At 44.3% G+C, this 5,713-nt stretch overlaps 1 pseudogene; it reads left to right on the top strand.

Moving 5' to 3' along the window:
• The first annotated feature begins 1,142 nt into the window (after positions 1-1,142).
• Positions 1,143-3,945, top strand: LOC118007549 (annotated as a pseudogene).
• The last annotated feature ends 1,768 nt before the right edge of the window (positions 3,946-5,713 follow it).

Raw genomic sequence — 5,713 nt, 5'->3', positions numbered from 1 at the left:
TTCATTCATTCATTCATTCATTCATTCATTCATTCATTCATTCATTCATATGATGTTCTGTGAGAATTGACTTGTCTCTGTACCAAACACATTCAAGGAATGCCACAAGGCTGTGAGTTATTAGTTACAAAGAATACATCCAGGCTATCAGTCCTCTTGGTTCAAAGGAGTTGGGGGACTTTCCAGGGTGGGGTTTCACGGGCAGATGAACTTGAGGTGGGCCTTGAAGTGTGTGTAGGTAATGTGGAAAATTCAATGAGTCATCTGCCTATAGTTAGTCCCCATTATTTCTTGCTGCAGTGGTGTGATTTGTTCACCTTTATGCCCAGTGAGGCTCCTCCTGATTTCATTTAGGTCACTTTTAGTTGGGTCTTCAGTTATTAGGAGCCCAAAATATTGTGCAGGTGAGATGTAGCCCAGCGCAGGTGGGATGGCTCTTTCCTGGCTTGCAGTAATGGGGTCACAGAAGGTGCCGTTTGTTTCTCTGATTTCCCCAAGGTCAAGCCCGTAGGCTGGCTTGAGGGAGAAGACGAGGGTCAGGAGCTGGTGCGTGGGTCAGGGAGCTTCTCTTTCATTCTTATCTTAAGCCAGAGAGTGCCCAGCACATCCAGAAATCATGAGCACCCAAGCTGGGAAGGCACCTTGGCCATCATCTAGGTCAGAGGTCAGGCAGCTGATGTAAATGAGTGAAACAGACCCCTCTTCGCATAATAAACATGTAGGAATAGCCTTCATTTTATGAGGAAAGTTGCTCTCTAGAATTTTTCCTGATGCAGATGGACCTCCTGATTGTTCATTTTTCTTATGGGAATGGAAAAAGAAAAACCGTTCTATTGAAAAATAAACCACTTAATACTCAGCTTTCCCAGGTTGCAGGGACAACAGGCTGTACTAGGAACGTGAACTGGAAACGGAATGAACATAGATGGCACCAAGTGGTTGTTGCCAAATGGGAATCCTGGAGCAGTATGATAGGTCTTCTGATTTCTCAAGAGAAGCCTGAAACATGACTCCAAATTTTTTTTTTAAAATCCCTTTGTTTCTTGCACGTATGCACTATAGGACACACAGCGGGAAGCAGAGTCTGGTGGTAGAGGCATTAGGGGTAGGAGTGCAGGGGGGTGGGGTGAAGATGCAGGGAGATGGAGCCAGGAGCAGGGGCCTTTGAGGGACAGAAGCTGAATTCTGACCTAGGTGAGAAACAGGCAAATGAGATAAAAAAGAACACTACAGAAAATGCAGAAAAGCATAAAGAAGAAAATGAAAGTCACAATCCTGCTATACAAAAAATTAAGAAAGTGAAATTAGAAACCCAGGGGCGCCTGGGTGGCTCAGTTGGTTAAGTGTCTGCCTTCGGCTCAGGTCATGTCCCCAGGGTCCTGGGATCAAGCCCCGCATCGGGCTCCCTGCTCGGTGGGGAGCCTGCTTCTCCCCCTTCCTCTGCCGCTCTCCCTGCTTGTGCTCTCTCGCACGCGCTCTCTCTCAAATAAATAAATAAAATCTTAAAAAAAATAAATTAAGAAAAAAAGCACGTTAGACTCTTGATTTTGGCTCAGGTCATGATCTCAGGGTCATGGGATCAAGCCCCGTGTTAGGCTCTGCACTCAGCACAGACTCTGCCTGAGATTCTCTCTCTCCCTCCGCCTCTGCCCCTACCTCCCCACCCCAACACACGCATTCTCTCTCTCTCTCTAAAAAACAAAGTCCCATGTACAACTGTTGCACCAAAACAATAAAATATCTAGGAATAAACTTAACTACAGAAAAAGCACTAAATTTTTTTTTTTTTTAGATTTTATTTATTTGACAGAGAGAGAGACAGCAAGAGAGGGAACACAAGCAGGGGGGAGTGGGAGAGGGAGAAGCAGGCTTCCCGCCAAGCAGGGAGCCCGATGTGGGGCTCGATCCCAGGACCCTGGGATCATGACCTGAGCTGAAGGCAGTCGCTTAACGACTGAGCCACCCAGGTGCCCCTGAGCAGCAATTTTTAAGAGTTAGCGCTTTGACCTGTCCCCCCCACCCCCAGCTGTCCCCTCTGAGGCAGGTGACCCTGGGGCCAGCTGGAGGGGTGGGGGCCCAGGGAGGAGGGCCTGCCAGAGTCCCTCAGGAACGAGGTTGTCACATGCCCTTTGAGTCTCATCTTTGTGTCTGTCACCTCTTACTGCCCTCTAGTTTAGGGGTGGGGGGCCCTGGCAGACACACTATACCTGCTTTGTGACTACGTGCGTCTCCCCGAGGGTGTGTTCCCGGTGCCTTGTGCAATGACTGCTGAGTCGCGGGGCCCACGTCGGAATGCCCTTCCCAGGCAGCTGACATGATGAAACCTGGCTGGCCCAGCTCCCCTGTGAACGCTTGCTCCCCTCATCTCTACCGTGTGCCCTGAGCAGACACCTGACATGGTAGCGTGAATGGGTTTCAGGGAGCATTCACAACACACCTGTGTTGAGTGAGATTTTGCTTTGTGTATGTAGCACGATTCCCAGGGATCAATGAGGGTGACACCAACAAAACAAACAGATGTGTAATGTAGATTGTTTGTATTGCTAATAATAATGAATAGGATAGCTATTTATTGAGTATTTGCTATGGGCCAGTCTTTGGGCTAAGAGCTTTTATGCATTAATTTATACATTTAAGCCTCACAAAACCTCCCTGAGTTAGGTACAGTTAATACCCTCATTTAAAAAAATTGTTCGGGGGGCGCCTGGGTGGCTCAGTTGGTTGTATCTGACTCTTGATTTCGGCTCAGGTCATGATCTCAGGGTTGTGAGATCGAGCCCTGTGTCCAGCTCTGTGCTCAGCAGGGAGTCTGCTTCTCTCCCTCTCCCTCCCCACCTCCCCACATTCTCTCTCTCTTTCTCTCAAATAAATACAGCTTAAAAAATTGTTCTGAGTTTTTTAATTAAAAACTTTTAAGTTAAAAAAATTTATTATTGAAGTATAGTTGACATACAATGTTGTATTAGTTTCAGGAGCACACATAGTGACTTCAATTCTATACTTTACACCATCTTCACCAAGGTAAGTGTAGCTACGATCCGTCTCCCTACACCATTATTACAATATTATTAACTGTATCCCCTGTGCTGTACTTGTGCAAAATTAGGTGAAGGGGGTTAAGAGGTACAAGCTTCCAGCTATAATACCCTCATTTTAATAATGAGGAAACTGAGACCCAGGGAAGTTAAGTAATCTGCCCAAAGTCCACAGTGGTGGGGCCCGGACTTAATCACATGCCCAGGTACCTGACCATGAAAACACGTTCATAGGAATTAACTGTAAAATAAAGAAAATATTGAACTTACATTGCTTATATTGCTTTATTTATCACTGTCTTATAATAAGTTTTAAGGCTGTAAGTTTAAAGGAGAAAAGGAAGACTTTCCTGAGCAAGACAGGAAACCTAGCACATAGGCAGACTTGAGAATTTGCAGAAGTCGTGTTTGTGACTCATTTAACATACATAAAAAATTAGCCAAAAAAATTTGCATGTAATTGACTTAGATGAGTGCAAGATTTGGAAGACAGCTTGTACTTGACTGGAAACTTTGTCCAAAATGAACACAGATAATCAATGGCAGTGTGGATGTTGATTCTAAGAATAGCAGAGAAGAAAACCTGATTCAGATGGAAGAACTGCTAAAGCTTTGCGGTCATTACAATTTGCAAACCCACGAAAGCAAACTGAATTTGCTCCAGAAACTGGAACAAGACAAAAAAATAGGCTCACAAGGAAGGCAACAGCTGGTTCTGACAGGTAAGTGATACCAGCGAAGAGTGAGGCCTGTGATCGCCAGGGTCTCCTGATTTTCAGGATGTTTCTATGTTTGTCCTGCCTGGGGTTCCACCAAATGTGGGGCTCCGTGCTGCTGAGACCTCAAGCGACTACATGAGCAAATTGAAATCAAAGGAGGAGAAATCATTCATAACAAACATGCTGGATAATTTGTGGCATCAAATTATCGGATCTTTAAAGATCTCTTCTTTATTTCTTTTCTTTTTATATATATATATATATATATTTTTAAGATTTTATTTATTTATTTGAGAGAGAGAGAATCAGAAAGAGAGAACACATGAGAGGGGGGAGGGTCAGAGGGAGAAGCAGGCTCCCTGCTGAGCAGGGAGCCCGATGCGGGACTCGATCCCGGGACTCCAGGATCATGACCTGAGCCGAAGGCAGTCGCTTAACCAACTGAGCCACCCAGGTGCCCCCCTTTTTTTTTTTTTATATTTTATTTATTTATTTTAGAGAGAGAGAGCGAGGAGAGGGGCAGAGGGAGAGGGAGAGAATCTCAAGCAGACTTCCCACCGACTGTAAGCCCGATGTGGGCTCCATCCCACCACCTCAAGATCACGACCTGAGCTGAAACCAAGAGTCGGACACCCAACTGACAGAGCCACCCAGGCTCCCCAAAGGTCCCTTCTGTATTTCTAAAACTGTCATTCTAAGATACATTTTCAAGTCGACTGCCAAATGATGAAAATCTGAGAACCACCTCAACATGCACTCAGTGTGCACTCATGTTGCATGTAGGGTGCTTCAAGATTCATGAGTTGATGTAAATTTAAATGGGCTATTACTCAGCAGTCAGATTTAAGCCTGTCTGGGTCAATGTCCACAAGTAGGTAAAGGCGGTCCTTCATTGGCACAGTTCGAATGTCAGTTACCATGGTATATACTGGGAGTAGCTACCTGAACTACAAATACCCCTGCTAGCTATTTGGTCCACAGATCATTATGTAACAGAGGTGCTTCACGATCAGTGACCAGTCATGGTACTTCTCTCAAATTCTGCTAATGATTTGTTACTGACATCCGTCATTCAGTTTGCTCAGACAGCAAAGCATGGGTGCGTTGTCTCCTTCTGTGACATTTTACAAAAATAGATCATCAAAAGAACTGGCCAACAAAGATGAAAGTGTAGTGAAGAAATGAAAACTGTTGGGCGCCTGGGTGGCTCAGTTGGTTAAGCGACTGCCTTCGGCTCAGGTCATGATCCTGGAGTCCCGGGATCGAGTCCCGCATCGGGCTCCCTGCTCAGCAGGGAGTCTGCTTCTCCCTCTGACCCTCCTCCCTCTCATGCTCTCTGTTTCTCACTGTCTCTCTCGCAAATAAAAAATAAAATCTTAAAAAAAAAAAAAAAAAAGAAATGAAAACTGTTAATGCTAGAAGTGAGATCTGAATTGAACGTAAATGGAGCTGTAGAAGAAATCACTGACGGGAATGTTGATGCTGCTGCTATTCCAGAGCCGAAATTCGCAGCTAGAGGAACCTCGTGAAGGCACGCCTAGTGTAAATGGGGAAACTGGTTGTGATGAAAAGGATGAATATGGCCCAAAGGAAGTGATGGTAAAAAAAATTCACAGTAAAGGAAATTGCAGAGAGATTTTGCAATGTTGTAAGCACAGCTGATAAAACGGCAGAAGCGGATCCAAACTTAAAAAGAGTATGCCAAGTTGCAATGGTATAGAAAAGATGCTTACTCAGTATCATAAGGTAACAAAAGGGCAAGTACTGTTCAAACTACTCTTGATTAGTTGTTTACAATGAAATAACACAAATCTCAATGTTTCTAATGTTTTAAATTATAGTGTACTAGTACTTACTACAATTATTCATTTTATTTTACACTTATAACTGATGGTAAGAGTTTTTAATATTTTGACAGATTTTTAAAGGTCACAGAACAATCATTTCCCCCATCAATTA

The sequence above is a fragment of the Mirounga leonina genome, unplaced genomic scaffold (assembly GCF_011800145.1).
Source record: "Mirounga leonina isolate KUSES-001 unplaced genomic scaffold, KU_Mleo_1.0 Mir_125, whole genome shotgun sequence".
NCBI classification, from domain to species: domain Eukaryota; kingdom Metazoa; phylum Chordata; class Mammalia; order Carnivora; family Phocidae; genus Mirounga; species Mirounga leonina.
This window is presented reverse-complemented; position numbering and strand designations above follow the sequence as displayed.